Raw genomic sequence first — 19749 nt, forward strand, 5'->3', positions numbered from 1 at the left:
TTTTAAATTTACTACTCATTCATGGGCACATTATAATGCATAGGCGAATTGTCATGGATAAAATGGTTTAATACGTGATGCCATTTTATTTTGTTATAATAATAATAATTTTAATTTTATGAAATATACTATTGACTATATTTTTATAAAATTTTAAGTTTAAAATTAAATTTTTTGTTTTAATTCAACCATTAAATTTCTCGTAGTTTTCAATGGCAGATGTTGGCTCTTGTGAATCAATGGTTCATATGCCATTTCGGTACCCCCAAGGTCATCCGATATTTCACTACTGGGGGCGTTTGAAGTCTTTTTTTGACAAAACTACCTTTGATTACGTGGCAATTTGTGGTGAAATTTGGTACCCCCAGGTGAGAAACTGCTTACCAGCGGCACCTGCCCCCCCCTCGACATCCAATTTTGGTTTTAATAATAGTGAATTTACCAAATTTCATTATTACAAAGTGTAGGGTTCAAATATTTCATTTCTTATTGTGTTGAGGAGAAAATGAGGATTCTCAATGAAGGAAAACTTCTTCTATGAAGGTATCATTGCATTAGGGAGAGGAAACACTGCAAATGATATCTGTTATTTTCCCACTATGAGACTCTTTAATTTCAAGAAAAACAAGGATGGAAACTAGAAATAGTTTACTGGAAACCTAGACTTTGGTGGTGCAACTGATGCATCTTCTCAACTTTTTGTTTATTCTTTTGACTATGCTCGAATTCGGCTGACTAATGATAACAAGGATGAAAAGAAAGTAGGGAGAGGCAATTTAATGGGTTTGTTGATGCCTACAAGAAGACATTGAAATTTGATGGAATTATGGCCCTCTATTGTGGGTTCAACATTTCTTGTGTGGGGATTATAGTCTATCATGGTTTATATTTTAGAATGTATTATTCTCTGAAGTCTGTTGTTTTGATTGGTGATCTTCAGAATAACTTCCTTGCAAGTTTTCTTCTTGGTTAGAGCATTGTTGGCCCCTGTCTAGAGTTATGGTGGCTTGCAGAGTGCATTTCTACATGCTTCGCGTGCAAACAATGTAGCTTTGGCACCCAACCATTCATTTGTCTTTATTTCAGCACTTGCATAGAAATGTTTTACTTGTTACATGATTGGCTTTCTCATGGGAGGGGTTTCTGCTATAATATCCAAAACTATAGTTGCCCCTATTAAGCGTGTCAAGCTATTGATACAAAACCAGGATGAAATATTAAAGTTTGGATGCCTTGTTGAATCATACAAAGGGATTACGAAATTTTTTTCTAAGAAAATGAAGGATCAAAGAGTTTTCCTAGCAATAATTGAAACATATCTTCAAATTTTCCTTTGGGTGTCATTATAGCTATTTCCTATTCAACTATTTTGTAAATCATGCTGTGTCTAAGACTAGTCCTACCCTTATTGCTAGGAATTCGATTATGTTGAAGCTGACAACTCAGGGAAAAATTAATATCCTTATATGGTACGCTACCTCCTTTGACTGGAATATCATAGTGCCTTATCAATAGAGCCACAAAAGGGACAGCCAAGTAGTCATGTTTCCATGGGATTAAATCATCAGTTCAGCCTAACCTAATCACCTTCCGAAATTGCAATGGAAAAGCTACTCCAGGACTCGGTTCCTTACAAGATTTGAGAAAAGAGAGGTTGTACAACACATCAATGAAATATTGTAGAAAGGGTCTAAAGAACACACATCAGTGAAAAGACAAGAAATTTGCAACAACTTGTGCAAAACATAGACAAGAAAACCAACATTGCAAACATATTAGATGCAACAGTTGATTATATTGAGTTCCTTCAAAAACAAGTTCAGAAAATTTTTGAAAATAATCACAAATGAAATTGTTATTGTAAAATGAATGCATTAGAAACTAATTAAAAAATCTAGAAGAATTGGGGAGATTAATGGAATGTATGTATCTCGAAACCATGCTTTTAAGGAATTGAAGGAAATAACTCAACAAATTTCAAGCAGTTAAAGGTTACTCAATAAGATCTGTGAGGAATATGGAAAACCTTTCCTCTGTGAATCGATAAAGTGTTGCACCAAATAGACTGGCAAGTCAAATAAATTTTATGAGGCAGGGTAATTCTACTTCAGGGTTTTCCTTTCATCTGAGTGACATGGGTTTGCCACAAGTTGTGGACAAGCTTAATATGCTCGCGGGCTCTTCCACTGATAGCTTGGGCAGGATTAGTTCAGATGATGGTAATTTAAGAAATGAAAATGGAGTCCAACGATACATGTCAAGGTTCTAGGTTGGATCATGGGATGATCCATTGATAGTTTCTGAGGGCTTGCAGACATACATGGATCTTTCACTGCAGAAATTGTTATTGAGGATATTGCCTCAATTCTTGGCTTGGATGCAAATGTTATAAGAGAAAACAACATAATAAACTTGGCATGTGGATTAAAGTCAAAGTTGGGAAAGAGATTAATGGCAAAAAGAGCTGTAACCTTGTAGACTTTTGAATAAAAAATTATTGGGTTCAATAATTCGAGTTCTTTCCTCATTTGCTGAAGTTAGTGCTACAAATTAGAGACTAAGATCTATTATCACTACTAGGCTAACTTCATTTTGGTATAGGGAAGAAAATATCCTTTTCTACAGGTTGAAATATCAATCCCTTAATTCTAATCATCAATGGCCATACTCCGATATATTTATTCAATGTTTTGAACTGAAATATGAACCTGTTATGAATGTTTAGTTGTTACTAAGAAAAGGGGTGAATTTATCTTTTGAGAAAGGAGACAAGTGACAGAGCATTCCATATTCAATTCCAAAGAATTTGAATCAAGCATTTCAAAAAACAAAGGCAAAATATTAGCACTAGTGAACCAATGCCTGATTTCAAGGCACAACACTTGTAAACAATTTAAAGTTTCCAGCAGATAAATTAGAGATGTTATTTTATTTTTTGTTATTATTTAGAATTTTATTCCAAAATATTGTAACAGTTTAGGGGAGATTGATTCTATATATTATTTCATTTGTAATTAAAAAGGGTTGGATTTTGATGCCAAAACCCTGTCACTTTCTATAACTTTTATTACAAAATTCCTAATTGAAGTATTCTAGCTCTAGTTCTTGACAGAAATTGTTTTTGTTGTTGTTTTTCCAATACTTTCATATCTTATTTATGCATGTGTTCAAATTACCATCGGAGTTATGGGTAATAATAGATTGAGTGTAAATCTCCCTAAAATCCCCTGCAAAGTTATAATCGTTTAAAGAGATTAATTAATTGAACTGTCTATCTTGGTTAGTTTCTCTACATCTTTTAATTATTGTCTTATGTCATCTCTTGAATGTGTTCTTTTTGGCTATAGAAATATTTATACGCATCCACTATGTCTAGTTGATTAAGTATTCAATATGATTGCTTAATTATTATGAATTATCTTATATTCTTCTATCAAATTCATTAAAAGTCATGTTATTCTGTCAAATTTGATGTTGGCACTTTGACCAAGGACTCTACAAGAGAGGGATTTATTCATGGATAGAGATTGTGTAATCATCATCAACCACCAACAATAAATTATAGATCTGGCCATTGTGCTCCATACCTTGTTGTCGAGTGACAGTGAACAACGTTAAAAAAGGCCTCGTGATATTTGAGGGAGCTCTCTTTGGTTCAAAGGCCAGTTTGAACCTAAAGACTGGTTGAGTTGGTTTCTCGACATACATTTGCAACCAAGAACTACCTATGAGAAACAAGTATAAAAACTCCATCCATGGCTATGTTAAGTCATAGACTTTGTACTTCAACCATAAATTTTTCGAGCCATGTATCTTCTATATACTTCATGGCTATTGAATCTATCGAGATTCACATAACTCCCGACTCATTTCTGTGTCAAGCATTCCATCCTTACAACATAACTAATTATTTACAACCAAAGAGCCTCTAAATCCTTGGGATTATATGTATGTGCCTAAATATCTTATGAGGAGGACCATGTGATTTACCCCTTTTTTATTTATGGAACCTATCATGCCCACATTTCAGAAATATCTCTTTGTATACATATTGTCCTCTATATAGAATACAATCATTTGGACATGCATGATATGATATGTACTCAACACCCAACATTTTCAACAACTATTTTGCTTCTTCGCAGGTACCAGACAAGACATTATCACTTGGAAGAACCTTATCTTTGAATAACCTATAGTTGGTGGGCAATATAAATTTACAATTTCAATATTTAACGTTCATAAAATCGACCATTTTTAATGTTGATTATGTGATAATATTTCTCAAAATATAAGGGAATTGATCATTATCAATTACCTCAATATTTCCAAGAAACATGCATTTGAAATGCCAAAATTTTCTTTTAAGTTGTATCATAACATCATTGTCCCTAGCTGGGTATACTTTGACTGGTCGCGAAGTCCAAACAAAGGGGTGGTGGAAGCAAATTTTAGGGTTTTGAATAAGCTATCAGTGATATGAGCACCTTCCCCTAGCTCATCGTTCTATAATGAACCTAACAACATTGCCTCCATGGTAGTTGTATCCCATAAGTAATCATCCATACCAATCTTTATTTGATTTCCTCCATTGATAACTTGTGATGAATAACTACTATTGATGTAGTCATTCCTAATTGGTCAATCTGGACGTAGTCGGAATTGAATAGGTGGTTGATTCAACAGTTCTTTGTATGCTGCCTCACCATTTTTTGCTCTTAATGTAACCTTCTCTCAATTTGACATTGTAGTGGGGTGCTCCAGAAGATGGTTGGTGGGTTGCTCATCATCACTATAATCCTAATTTCAAAAAATATTAAACATTAGTACATTGGTGATATTAGTAAGAACAAGAAATTGGTTTGTTGAAATAGCATTATACCAAATAATTATTACCACCGTTGACCCATGATTGCAGCTGGAAGATGCCATGTTCCAATTGGCAAGGAGGTGGTTATCCATTTTCATCTACCAACTGCTTGTATGTTACTCCTAATAAGGGCTTCCAATGTTTTTGAAATGGTGGAATATTTTCTGCATTTGAACTCGATTATGAATCCTAATCCTACAAATTTGGATACATTTTTATTCAAATTGACATGAATAAAAAAAATCAATTAGATAGTTGAAATATAAATAAAATTCAAACTTATTGGAGAATCTAGAATGGGAGAACTCTATGAAGGACTTTGGACAATATGGAACGAGATGGAATTTGAAGAATTGGTAATGTGATATTATGAGATTTTCTATTGGTATTTGAGCAAAATCAACAATAAATTTTTGTGTACATACATAAATTAATTTCGAGAACCATATAACCAAAATTTGAATTTCAATGTAGTTTTGTTGTTGCTACTACAACACCCTCCAAAATGTCACTACATTCAAATTTTGGAGCCTACTATCATTATCAAATCTAGAGTTGCTTTGCTATTCAAGTGTCATGTCATGTTGTTCTATGTGTTTCAAGTGTCTTTGAATGGTCTCAAGTGTCGTCACATTGATCATAGCATCTTTTAGTTCATTTCATGGTCATAACATCTTTGTTGTTGCAAAACGACACTTTTGGGTCACAAACGCACACACTACACTCGTTGCACTTGGGGAATGGGTATAAAGTGACATTCCAATGAATATTTACTTGTGTTCATGTTTTTCTAAGTTCTCTTGATGAGTTGGTTTGTGTCACAAGTGGTTCTATGTCTAGACTCATCTTTTTTACCCCTCGACCCATATCTCAGACTTAGACAAATTTTTGTGTCAAAATGAGTTCATTAAGGCTAAGAGCACATACACGTACTCTGAAGACTTGATGAAGAATTCTTCGTTGTTGAAAAGTGCACCATGCACCCTACAAGAGAACTACGTGCATTCCTCAACCCTTTTTCCCCTTCCTTACTTTGAATCGCACCCTTCCAAAGACCAAATATTCCTTGAGCACACTCCTTCAACTCAAAGAAGTGTGCCATCCTTGAGTGCATAGGCACACCCTGGGGGCCTTAAGCTCCACCATTCACCCTTCCTTGATACACCATGCGCCCTCTTGGACTCTTTGAGTACATGAGTGCACTCTGAAGTCACAAAGCGTCAGCTGTGAACCTTCAGGAATGCAACCTGTGCACTGCTTGGCCTCTTGAGTGCATGAACGCTCCCCGAAAGTATGAAGCCTTCATATTTCAACCTTCAAGAGTGCACCCTATACCCTCCATCTTTCTCTTACTTTCACAAATCACTTGGGAAGCCCAAATATTTCCCCTCTATCCTTAGGACTTGTGCCATGTACCCTGCCTTGATTTTATTCTTCCTCTAAGCGCATGAGTGCATGCTGAAGCCTTGAAGTCTCTCCTCTTCATCCCTTTAGACTTTCAAAGTGTACCCATGCACCCTAAAGCCCCTCTTATTCCTCTTAAGCACACTGAAAATGTATGGACATAAAATATCCATGAAACATGGTATAATAGGAGATTTTCAAGCTGATGGTTGCTTTCCATGAGTGATTTGCAAATACAGGTATTCCAAAATTAGCTTGGAAAGCACATGCAAGGAAGATTGGGTGAGGAGAACAAATAAAGGAAGCTCGAAAAGAACAAAGAAGACACCTTAATATTGATGATCAAGGAAACCCCAAAGACTCCATTTGATCAAAGGCCCTTTGGAGGGTAGAAGAAATCAACAATTGAATTTGCATGAAGAATGAAAATACAGTTGGCATCCATGTCACCACTAGAGAAAGTCCATGTCATGAGTCACTACCAGTCCTAGTCATCCAAGATAGTGACATTTAAAGTATCATCATGTGATGATGTGGAAGTCATGATGTATTATTATAATGATTGAAAAGTACAAATAAGTGGAAGACCAAGAATCATGTATGAACCAAAGAGACAAGGAACTCCAAAAGACATGTAATACCAAAAGTCATATCTAATTCCAAAAGTCATTTGGAATTCCAAAGGTTGTAGAAGTTGAAAATCCACTAGAAGTTAGAAAGTCAAGAGTCATGAGGATGTGAAAGGTCATTCCTCAAGTTATAAATAGATCCTCATTTCTCATGTAAAGGTATTTTAACCTTGGATTTTCCCACAAGGCATTAGAGAGACATAGTTAGTAATTTTGGAGAGAAAGTAGTGGCTCTAACTCTCCACTATTGGAGCTAGTGGTGTTCATTGAATTCATGGATCTTGGGACATTTTCTTAATATTGAACCCTTCTAGGTCAGCATGTTTCCACACATGGATTATGAATATTTATAATACTATTCTTTGAATGTTTATGGTTCATGTTTGCTTTCGTTAGTACTGGATTAATTGTACTATTTCAGTTACTTTGGTGCTACTTATTGGAAATGTGTTGTTATGTTTATAATGATCATCATATCCTTGTGAACTATTTCCCTTGTGAAATATTTCATGTGTGTCTCCATTAGGGTAGTACTATTACTTCTATCTTAGAGGCTCACTTAATTGCCCCCCATAGTAGAAGAACCTTGATACATCAGTAATTGAACATTCACAAGGCATACTAGCTTGCTCATTTGAAAGGACAATTGTGCTTCTCTCTCGTGCTAATAGCTAAAGCCAAGGCATGTATTTAAGTAAATGAGAGCCAGTCCATATTCTAGATGGGGGTCCTTCACCTAACAATGTGTGGTCCAGTTAGGACCTTATATCGGGGAGATCCCTTGTGTGTTGGTGGCAAGGTATTACAAATGATGGAGGTGAGGTATAATGATGTTTCCAGATGGATTTTCCCTTATAAATTAGAAGGCAGAGTGGCATCATGGTACCTTAGTTTGCTTGTAAATTAAATACACACCTAGAGGGGGTTTGAAAAGCTATATCTTAAGAAGTTTGCTCACGAAAAAACTATCGCCATGCTACTCAAAGAGCTCAGAAGCATGAAAATGGGGGAAAAGGAGCAAGTGAAATATTTTAATAAAAAATTCAATTGTATATTCAATAAATCCACCCTAGATATGCAACCACTTGATTCGATTGCCATTGATTACTACACAAACTTACTTGCCCAACAATATTTCCCAGTTCATAAAGAGAGTTTCAAAGGCAATATCAACACAAAACTTAGCAGGAGCAATCACCATTGAGAAGGACTTGTGCATGATTGGGGTCATTACAAGTGATGATGAATCAAAAGACTCCAAATAGATTAGTAGGAAGTCACAAACCTATTCTAGTAAGGCTAAAGAGAAGGAATAATCAGACATCGAAAGCTTGACCAAGATTGTAAAGACACTCACCAATGAAATTTTAAAACTAAATAAAAAGTCAAGTTATACTTCCAAGTACAACAAGCCTCCTAAGTCCTTCCCTTTTCAAAGGACTAGTAGTAACAACATGTTGTAGCGGCTACAACCACCCTCCAAAATTTTTCCTTAGCTTCGTTCTGGAGCCTCCATAAAAACCATCCTCAGCATCATGTCTTACACTCTCAAGTATACAAACTTTAGTGGTTTTCTAGCAGCATGAAAACTTGTCTATGATAGCTTGTTGCATTCCCCTCACAAGTTGCCTCCCCGGACTTGGTCCAACTGTAAGCTGAACAACTCCCTTAAGAAATTGTGCAATTCTGGAGGGGAACCCACCTTCCCTCTAGAAATTATGCAATTCTAGAGGGGACCAACCTTCCCTCCATAAGTTGGGCAATCCTAACTGGCAGCCCGGTGGCCTCAGGAATTGCGTAATTTTTCTTCTCAACCTTCCTTGGACAAACTACACAATATGACCCAGTAGGACTGCTCAGCCCATAAATTGCGCAATCCTAGGCAGCGTGTAGCTGCTCAACCCAAAAATTGAGCAATCCCTCTGGGTAGCCAGCCTAGCTTCCTCCCAGAAACTGCGCAAAAGTTACCCTTAGTCAAGTAAGCTGTTTCATGTGACATCGGGTTGACCAGTTCCACCTGGGATCGAGAAAACTTGACTTGCATGCATGGGTTGCGTTTTCCCGAAATAGCAAAAGACAACATGAAAAAAGCATCCGTAGATTTTAGGGAACTATTTTTAGCAGTTGGAGGTTACATTCAAAGATCGTTTTAGAATCTTTCCTCCAAGTGTTGTTTTTTCCTAGATTTGTGGCATGCACGTCATAAGCCTCGAACTTATTTATTCGATGCTTCAGAGCTCACTTCCTCACATCGTTCTTGGAGCCCTAACATCCCACATCACATCCAGGAGTCTTCGACACATCCAACTCAACTATTTCTTGGTAAGTCCTCTTAACTTGTCTTTTGCAACATTTCTGTTGATTTTTGTGTTTTGGATTGTGTGAGTGTTGTCTGCTTGATTTATATGAACGCTTGCTGTCGTTTACATGCATATTAACTTGTACTAGCACCGTTTCAATTTTCGTTAGTGTCTCACTATTGTCGCATGCATGACATTGTTTTGCATGAATTGTCACCGATTCAGTGACTCACTTCACACACATGCATGTTGTTCCATTTTCTAAATCTTGCATTCAATGTTTGCATGCACAATCATTCAATCTTGCCTACACTAATCTAGGTTTGGGTGTGATAAAGGACCCTTCCAAGAACTTTTACTTTCGTGATGTGTTAAATTGCATTTTTAAAAGAACATAAGTGAATACATCTGCATGTTGTGAAGAAGAGGAACAAGACAATAATCAACACATGAAAACATAAGCCGTTGATAACAGAGTTCATATAGGAGGGACTACATATTCGGGCCCTAGTGTCAAGATGGTGTAGGCTGCTGCATTAGTTGCTGTCAATAGTGATGATGTACATAGAGGTGATGTCATTATCATACAAGGAAAAATGCCCTCACGCAGGAATGGCTCCAAGAGATGTTCCACTATAGGAACTCTCAGTCAAAAGGACTCCTATCAGTATGACACATACTCATGCATGATGAGCATCCCACCAACATGGCATAACACAGATCTCAATGCAAAACATACATGATGACAGCATGAGTATCCCATCAACCAACAAAGGGATCCCAGAACACAACATGACGAATCATGACAACAATTACATCAAACAAATGATTCCGAGTCACATCAAGCAGGAATCATGAAAACAAGTAATAAACAAGATCCCTCATCAAACATCAAACAGGGATCTGTGCAACACAATGCATAGCAAAAAGAAGTACATGAACATACTACATATACCTCACATCTAGGGCCATCTAAAGAAGTGGATGTCAAACTGCTAAAGTTGTTTGTGCCATCAATCTCATGGCGTCGAATCGCATGGAAATGACTGCTCGCTCATGAATGCTGACATCGGCACTCCACTTAGAAAAGTGACTGGAAAATGAAATGAGCAAATGGAAAATTTAAACACACCATCATATTTGTGGCATCAAATAGTTCAAAATCAACTGTCAAATTTATGAATTCTGAGAAAATGAAAATTTGGGGCTTAAGGAATCTTTTAGATTCCCCCTAGATTCCTAAAAGATTCCCTCCTCCGAGTCCTCTACAAATCAGCTGCTCAGATCAGGAAATTGACTGTGCCATCGGGTTCATGTCGCTGAGAAGTGTAAGATTGACATAAAGTTTGTCCAATTTGGACACTGCAAAAATTTCACCCTCCTGGAAATTTCGCTTAATCATGGTTCGGCCTACATTAAAAAATTAATTAATAAATATTCTACCTCATTTTTCGTGCCCGCTCCTGGTTCCTCCATCTGCCTAGGCACACTATGCAAATGAGTGTTTATATTAAATCTTGGGCATATTTCTCAATAAATTAGTTGTGCTGAGTTGGTTTAGGATTCGTTTATTACGGAGGAGGTCGGATGGTCAAACTCCGCCTCCTCCTTTTTACATAACAAAATTTGTTAATTTTTAAAAATGGGTTGGGTTGTTGTAATGAATGATGGTGGTTGAGGTTGGGTCCGTGCCCTAAGGGCCAACCCACCTTAATATATGTTTCTTTTATTTAAGTCGGGTGGGTTCGTGCCCCAAGGGCCAGTCCACCCAAAAACTCCGCTCCGTTGGTTTCAACTGTTTCATGGGAGGGGCCGGGGCCCATGGCCCACCCATCCACCAACATTATGGTTATATGGATAGAGTTGGAGAGGTGTGGGTGGTGAGGGTGGTGGCCCACCACCTACCCCCTTTTTATATATATTTTTTATTTTTTCATATAATAAGGTAATTTTGAAAATTTCGAAATTTGGTGAAAGGAGTCATTTTAACGAGGTGAAAATTTTGCCCGGAATCTGGCTGGAGTTGGTTGGATTCCATCCACCAGAAAAAGTCCAAATTGTGTCTCCATTAACTTGCCTAGTCAGCAAAAGCCAACCAAAAATTTGACTGCATGTATCTTCTTCATCCGGACTCGGATTAATGAACCATTTGCACCACCACAATCACGACGACGAGATCTTTAACATGAACCTAGTTTGAGCATAATCCAAACACTTTGATTTTTGAGCTTTCATAAGCCCTCTTTGTCCTGCGTGAGTCTCTGGAGCCACCTAGATCAATCCTCCCCACTGAGGAGCTTTTGGTCCTCCAAAAACATGAAAAACAATATGACTTTTTTGTACCTTGTCTGCATCACAAGCATCCTGAAATGCCTCGCTTCCATCTCCTTCACCTTTGTTCTTTGGAGCCTTAAGCAATGAGCCGACATCTGCAGCCTCTACAACCTATAGTACATTGTTTTCCAAATTACATGCTTGACTTTCATGACCAACTAATGACCTAAGCATCCCATACTTTCCATGAGTTCATAACACATACTCAGTGGTCAAGTTTACATCAAGATGGACGCAATACCCCAGCTACGAAAACAAGGCCAACATATCAATGTTTCTTCAACAAGTGATGGAAAACTCATCATCACTGCAACACATGATTTACAAAGTAAGGCCAACACTATTTGCTTTGACAAGTGATGGAAACACGACACCACTTTCACAGTTTATCATGCAACTGAAAATAATATCAAACATCATTGTTGCTGAACAAGTGATGGAAACAGATCATCACTTTTACATTTTAAAATGCAAAAAATGATTTACAAAAGCATGACCATGAAATGCTAACATATTTAGAAACCATTTTTCACTTATCAAGGTGAATGGGTAGCCTCCTTGTGGCGATTTTGCTTGTCGAACAATTGTTTCACCTGGTTCATGCACCGACACTTTGTCTTTAAGGTGCTGCTATGGATGGAGCCTCCAACAAGTGGCTTTTTGATGGCCACCTTTGTCGCAATGACTGCAATACATCTTCTTCCTTCAGATCTACTTACCATGTTTCATTCCCTATTGTTGAGAGGGTCTTTCACGCCTCATCCTTTTGTGTGCTGCCATTCTTTTCCAACACTTAAAAAATGTATGGTTATGTAATCCACAAAAGGTACATGTTTTTCGATGCCATGTTTTATGTTCATCATTAACAACATGATTACAATTGAAATGAAGATTCGAATGTCGAGAGTGGCTATACCTTTCCTTGCTGTTTCTGGTGTAAGTATGGCGATGCAAGCTTGCCTCAGCTCTTTCCCTGCAATGGGTGCTGCCATGGGATGATGGGGATGTGTTCCCATCATTCTATTTCCTCAACAATTTCGATGATGTCTCGGAATAATTTGACACCTTCGAGCATTCTCCTTTGGTGTATCTCGAGCCTACAAATTGAGGTCTTTGCATAACCTCCAATGGTTGAGTTATGCCTTGGTTATTGACACTAAGTTCGTTTTCCTCCTCGTGCCTCGTCCTAGTAAGGAGCCTCATGTTTGTCCATGTAATTGGGATCTCCACATCTCCAACAGAAATCATACTATGTGACAACGAAACTGAAAGGAAATCAACATCTTTTACCTCCTCTGTCGATTTGGAAAGAACTGATGAGGGCTTCTCATCATCTATTGTTGGTGGTTCGCTAGCTATCTCGATGCATTCCCCAACTTCCTTTCTGACATACCTAAGTCCTATTCGACAGGGTAATTCTTCTACTTTGATGGGTTTAACAATGCCTTAGCCATTAATGCCCAAGATTTTTCCTTCATACCCCATTTTCTTCAATATTTTGGAGCCAATTCCTGTGGTATGATTTTCAAAAATAGCGAAATCATCATTTGGACACATACATGAATTCAGAGAATTATTTTTTACCTCAGATGGGTCACGCTGCAGCTTTTCCAAGGCCTTGTCCTATTCTTGCAGCTGTTGTAGCAAACTATGTTTCTCCTCTTTCTCATCATGTAAACACATCTTCAATTCAATGTTCTCTATTTGAAGACTTTGGTTGTTATGCTTCAGTTCTTCCAGGGTCTCTTCCATGGCTTGCAATTGAAGCTGCAATCACTCCTTTTCCTTTGTCTCTTTCTGTAGAGTTTCATACATTATTTCCACCCTTTTGGAAAATTTGAGCATGGTCTCGTACTGCATTTTTTCACCCTCTGTCACTGCACGTTCCATTGTTCGTGCCGTAATTCACATCCACACGAAGACCGCTCTGATACCACTTGATCCAAGTCCAGGTGTGACGAAGGACCCTTCTAAGGCCTTTTACTTTCGTGATGTGTTAAATTGCATTTTTAGAAGAACATAAGTGAATACATATGCATGCTGTAAAGAAGAGGAACACGACAGTCATCAGCACATGAAAACATAAGCCGTTGATAACAGAGTTCGTCTAGGAGGGACTACGTCTCCGGGCCCTGGTGTTAAGATGGTGTAGGCCGCTACATTAAGTGTTGTCAATAGTGATGATGTACATAGAGGTGATGTTGTTATCATACAAGGAAAAATGTCCTCATGCAAGAGTGGCTCCAAGAGATGTTCCGCTACAGGAACTCTATGTCAAAAGGACTCCTATCAATATGACACATATTCATGCATGATGAGCACCTTGCCAACATCGCATAAGCGGGATCTCAATGCAAAAAATACATGACGACAACATGAGTATCCCATCAACCAACAAAGGGATCTCAGAACACAACATGACGAATCATGACAACAAGTACATCACACAAATGATTCCACGTCACATCAAGCAGGAATCATGAAAACAAGTAATAAACAAGATCCCTCATCAAACATCAAATAGGGATCTATGCAGCACAATGCATAGCAAAAAGAAGTACATGAACATACTGCATATACCTCATATCTAGGGCCATCTGAAGAAGTGGATGTCAAACTGCTGAAGTTGTTCATGCCATCAATCTCATGGCGTCGAATCACATGGAAATGACTGCTCGCTCATGAATGCTCACACCTGCACTCCACTTAGAAATGTGGCCGGAAAATGAAATGATAAAATGACAAATCTGAACACACCATCAGATTTGTGGCGTCGAATAGTGCAAAATTGACTGTCAAATTTCTGAATTCTGAGAAAATGAAAATATGGGGCTTAAGGAATCTTTAAGATTCTCCCTAGATTCCTCAAAGATTCCCTCCTAAGGGTCCTCTACAAATCGGCTACTCAAATCAGGAAACTGATTGTGCCATTAGGTTCGTGTTGTCGAGAGTTGTAAGATTGACATGAAGTTTTCCAATTTGGACACTGCAAAAAATTTCACCCTCCTGGAAATTTCGCTCAGTCATGGTTCCGCCTGCATTAAAAAATTAATTAAAAAACATTCTGCCTCGTTTTCTGTGTCTGCTCCTGGTTCCTTTGTCTACCTGGGTGCACTATGCAAATGAGTGTTTATATTAAATCCTAGGTGGATTTTTTAATAAATCAGTTGTGCTGAGTTGGTTTAGGATTGGTTTATTACAGAGGAGGTTGGGCGGTCAAACCCCGCCTCCTCCTTTTTACATAACAAAATTTGTTAATTTTAAAAAAATGGGTCTGGTTGTTGTAATGAATGATGGTGGTCGAGGCTAGTTCTGTGCCCCAAGGGCCAGACCACCTTAATTTATGTTCTTTTTGTTTAGGTGGGTTGGGTTTGTGCCCCAAGGGCCGACCCACCCAAAAACTCTGCTCTATTGGTTTCAATTGTTCTGTTGGATTCCATCTGCCGTAAAAAGTCCAAATTGTGTCTCCATTAACTTGCCTAGTCAGCAAAAGTCAACCAAAACTTTGACTGACTCTATCTTCCTCTCCGAACTCAGATTGATGAACTGTTCACACCACCACGATCACGACGACAAGATCTTTAACATGAACCTAGTTCAAGCATAATCCAAAATTTTTATTTTTGAGCTTTCATAAGCCCTCTGTCCTGTGTGTGTCTCTGGAGCCACCTGGATCAAACACTTAGTATTGCCATGCATTTACATTCACATCTGCTTTCAATTTCCCATTGATGGGTCTAGGCAAAGTTTGCCTAGACTCTACCTAACCAAGACAACATTGCGTAATCCTAAGAGGGAAGGCTCTACCTTCCTCCCAGAAAATGGAATTTCTACCTAGTGATTGTCTTCCAATCTTGCATTGCACAATTCTAAGAGGCAGTGACTTCTGGCTTAGAAAATCGCACAATGCAGTCACTGGGCTTGCAACCCTTTCTAGTTGGAATTGCATAATCATAGCAGCTAGAAGGCTAGTCTGTTTTGCGCATTGCACAATTCCAGCAGCCAGCCAGCCTCCAACTAGCTCAGTTTTCCTTTTGCACAGTTTTGGCAGCCAGTCTCCCAGCCTCCCGGAAAAAATTTGTGCAATCCTTGCCAGTCAATCCCCAGGTATGTTGCATGGCGTTCCTCAAGTTTGCCTTGGTTTTAGCTGACAGATTTATTTCCATGCATGTCTCTATGTCTCCAAATCTAGCAGGTGTTTTTACATCTCTCAACAGTTCAGGATCAATGGTCTCCAAGGGGGCAGGATCAAAGGACACTGGCGGAAGTGCAACTGGAGCAGCAGTTGAGCGAGTGTGTACAAGTTTATCGATATATGAAGACACTAGGCTGATTGTAGACAAGGACATCAAGCTGAAATTGCAAAAGGTCAATGATGAATTTGTAGGCACATTTGGGGAAGACCTCGAGGACACTAAGTCTATGTGAACATCCACAAGTCCGACTTATACCGGATTGCATGCAGGTACCCCATGTTCCCATGTGCAAACATGATACATTGGATAATCCCGCACCCTGAGACGATGACATTGAGCAGTTTCAGCGGGATGCAGATTGCAACCTTCAGGGAACAGGATTATGAACAGATGTACCATATGTCGAAGCCAATGATCACCATGGAGACACATTTCAACATACCCAACACCAATGCCAACTCTAGGTATATCTTGAAGAACTAGGTGAAGGAGCTGACCAAATTCAGGATGAAAGCCAACCAGATCTACAAGACGAAGATACTTTGAAAGGTGTATCGATACTTGGTAATATTTTCATGTCACTTGTATGGCCAAGAGAGAATAGAGACATTCCCGCAGAGTTGGGTGAATGCATTGTACCAACTGGCCAATGAAGGCAAAGCATGGAACTGGTCTGACATATTGGCTCACAGGTTGAAGGAACAGGTAACAAGAGCTCAACAACCGCCCAATGGTCAACAAGTAGAAATCTACATGTCCGCCTACATCTTGGATGCAATCTTTGCTTGTCAGGAGTTTCGGGCTTCAAGTGGGCATGGACATTATTGGATACCTCTGTGAACACTTGTTGTAAAATGTTGCCCGAATGCAGCTTCAGAGGAGTTATCACATAACTGTTCGATCATTTTTTCACCCCGGTGTACAAGATGATATTTGAACAGGACACACCTTGCATCTTGAAGGCAACAATGGAGGCACTGATCGATATAGCAAATTGGTATGCCTCATCGTTAGGCACCTTCATATAGATGTACAACGCGGAGAAGCCTCCACATGTTCTACCAAAGTTTGCCTTGGACAAGCTTGTCATACATGAAGTATCATACCACATCTTGATAGGGCTGTCATCTAGGCTACACCGGAAGAAGAACGCTCCTTGGCCTGCTCTTCTATTGTAGATCGGGTTATACGAGATACAAAATTTCAAGCACGCGGATATCGAACCAGAGGAGATCAAGAAATATTCATTCGACACCCGAAGCTACAATTTGTATGACCTACATTGTCTTATAAAATATCACTGCACGAGAGTATAGTTTTAGTGGATCCACGAGGCATTTCATTGGGCGAAGGAGGACCCATGGAGATATTGTTATAATTTCTCCAAGGTTGTTGGGAGCGACATCCCCCAAGGGTAGTTTTGGGGCTAAAATCCCATGTTTGAGCCAACTTTTGTAATAAAATTGTAAAGACTCCGCATTTTGTGGTTGCGGAGCGCGAAGGTGTCATGTGTCATAAAGGGTTTTTCTCCCTTAGTTTTGTAATGTAAAGTTGGCTGTAAAGAGATTTATCCATGGTCCACGGACCATGGGATTGTATAAAAAGAGCTAAGCTCTAAGTAGTTTTGGGGAGACACAATTATGAATCATGTAAGAGAGTCATAGCTCTGAAGTAAGAAGTCTAAGTCTTGGGTCGTAGCATAGGTAGATGCTCTGCAACTAAGTGCGCAAAGGCCTGGGGTAGAAGTCCACAACTGAGTGCGCGGACCCCTATAACTGTGTGCGCAGGGTGGATAAAGTTTGTAAACACTTGGAAGATATCAATAAAGAGAAATATTCTGCAATTTCGGTGTCCTTTTTCTGTTGATTCATCTTGATATGTTATGTATGAATGTCCTTTATTATGCTTATATGATGTGCGAATGAATGCCATTACATTAGATAACTGAACACAATTACGGTTATCTGTTTACATGGGATTAACAATAATTGTTTGATAAGATAAGCAAGTCACTTAGATAAATTGGGGAATCTGCATGGCACGCTACCATAGCAACGCAAAATTACCTAAGCAGTAGGCTCGCCCTGAGTGAAGGTCGATCGTACCCTTTCACGAAGGTATTGAAGGACGGAATAGAGAGCTCTTCTTGTAAGCCCTAGAGCGAAGCGACCTGCATGAAGGCATGGATAGATGGAATCAAGTGACATCACAACTAGCTCAAGGTGTGGAAACTTGGTTCCAGCACCCCCCCATACTACTTTGAGTGAGTCTTCGGTCCACGCTCCACGGGCTGATGACTGAAGTGCCAGTGGTGTAGGGATTTGTTTGGCTAATTAATGTTGAACCTGGGTCAGGCAAGCCAACAAATGGTTCTGTTGCCGGGACTAGAATCTGCATAAGAGATGTGTGATGTCGTATCACTGGAATCCAACTAAGAAGGAGATCGAAGATTAGTTGGATAGAAAGGTCCACGAATTCGTGGCACAGGAGAACAAAATCCTACGACTGACAAAGGAACAATGGTTGGATAGATACCTATACATAGAGATCCACGAAATATTTTTTTCTCCTTTCCGTTGAGCTATATGAGTGGATTGGGAAGCTAGCAGACAACCAAGAAAGTGGAAACTTGACGGTCCTATTATTTGTTCCTCGGACCTAGTAAAAAAATTGGAAGCATCTAAGGATAAGATAGCCCGCACTACTGATCATTGGCTCGATTGCGTCATAGGGGGCTTCATGACTGAATTCGTGATCGACACATCAATCAGCTATAGCGAGGCGGAGCAGTGCTTTTTCAAAGGACCGCGAGGTAAGTATGTGAAATATTTGAATACCTGGATTAAAATTCTATTGTGCGAAAAACGGGTTATGTAGCTACCTTGATGTTTGGAACTACGCAAAGTGGAAAAACTTATAGGAATGAAGGAAAAAAGGGTTCGGAGTATATTTCATTGATTTCAGCTCCGTGAGGTGACAAGGACGAGATAGCGAAGGTTTCTCTGTGAAGTGATATTTAGTTAATAAGACAAGAATTCCTGTGAATAACACCTCCGCCCACACCACCTCCAACTTCACCAACATCACCTGTGACTTCACCCGTACCACCTCCACCTCCATGGTAGTTCAGTATGGAAAACTTAGTGAAGCTGCCTTTGTTCAAAGGCTTGGGAAATGAGGACTCGGACCAATTTTGGTTCATTTTGAAAGTTGTATGGGAAGCTCAGGGTGTTACAAATGATCATATAAAGAAGGCAACATTGGTTAGTGCTCTGCAAGGTCGCGCATAACCTGGTATATCAATTACTCTAATGATAACCCGAATGCTAGAGTGGCAGACATCCATACAACACTGAATAGAGAGTTCAATAGGCCTAAATATGAGCTGCAGTCGATTATGGGATTCAAGGAGATCGCGATGCAACCAAGCGAGATGCCTTGGGAACTAGATCAGAGGTTGAAGTGTACAATCCATGAAGCCGACATGAATTTGATAGACGGACAACATCATGAGTGGTTTGTGGCTTCACTACTACCACACTTAAGGGTTGCGCTATCACAACAGAAGATAACGACTCAGGCAGAGGCCTTGGAGATTGTCGTGAGACTACATGAAACTCTGATGCAAGATCCAAATCTGGGGGTTCAATGGATCCATGCACAGTTGAAAAATTTGTGCCTTGATATGCAAAGTCTGAAGCATGACAGGGTGGTTCGACCAGAGGTGTGCGAAGAGGTATGGTGCCTAAAATGTAAGAGTCAGGGTCATGACAAAGACCATTGCCCGATCTTTGTGAACTATATTTTAGGAGGAGGTCTGATGCTTTTGAGGACAGAAGCTCAAGCAGGACCTAGCATGGGGCCTGCATTGTGGTGTGCTATATGTCAGGTAGCAGGAAAACATGCCATGAATAACTAACATTTGCTACAGAAGTTTGTACAGATGCTGCAACAACTGTTCTACAAATTTTGTAGGTCGGTAGGACATGATGAGCGTAATTGCAGGAGTTATGAAT

General features: G+C 39.2%; 1 pseudogene; it reads left to right on the top strand.

The window, feature by feature from the left end:
* The first annotated feature begins 1115 nt into the window (after nt 1-1115).
* The window catches only part of LOC149188715 (ADP/ATP translocase 3, mitochondrial pseudogene), a 52965-nt pseudogene continuing 34331 nt past the window's right edge, over nt 1116-19749 (top strand).

The sequence above is a fragment of the Pinus tabuliformis genome, chromosome 3_1 (genome assembly GCF_031772625.1).
Source record: "Pinus tabuliformis cultivar Carrire ecotype Pingquan chromosome 3_1, CPIR1, whole genome shotgun sequence".
Taxonomy (NCBI): Eukaryota; Viridiplantae; Streptophyta; class Pinopsida; order Pinales; family Pinaceae; genus Pinus; species Pinus tabuliformis.